A 233-nucleotide genomic window follows, 5' to 3' on the forward strand; every position below is an offset into this window, starting at 1 on the left:
GCAGTCTCGCTGATAACGGAAAACGAATTATCAGAAAAATAGAGAAAATTCTTTAGAAGATAAATTCAGTTAAATCTGTCATTCTTTTTAATAATAATAATAATAATTGAATTGATTAAATAATAAATAATAATAATAATAATAATAATAATAATAATAAGTGGGGGGTCATTACATAAGCTACTTACGAGGAACCACTTTACCTTTATATTGGCGAATGATAAAAAAAAACG

The sequence above is a fragment of the Macrobrachium nipponense genome, chromosome 43, assembly GCF_015104395.2.
Source record: "Macrobrachium nipponense isolate FS-2020 chromosome 43, ASM1510439v2, whole genome shotgun sequence".
Taxonomy (NCBI): Eukaryota; Metazoa; Arthropoda; class Malacostraca; order Decapoda; family Palaemonidae; genus Macrobrachium; species Macrobrachium nipponense.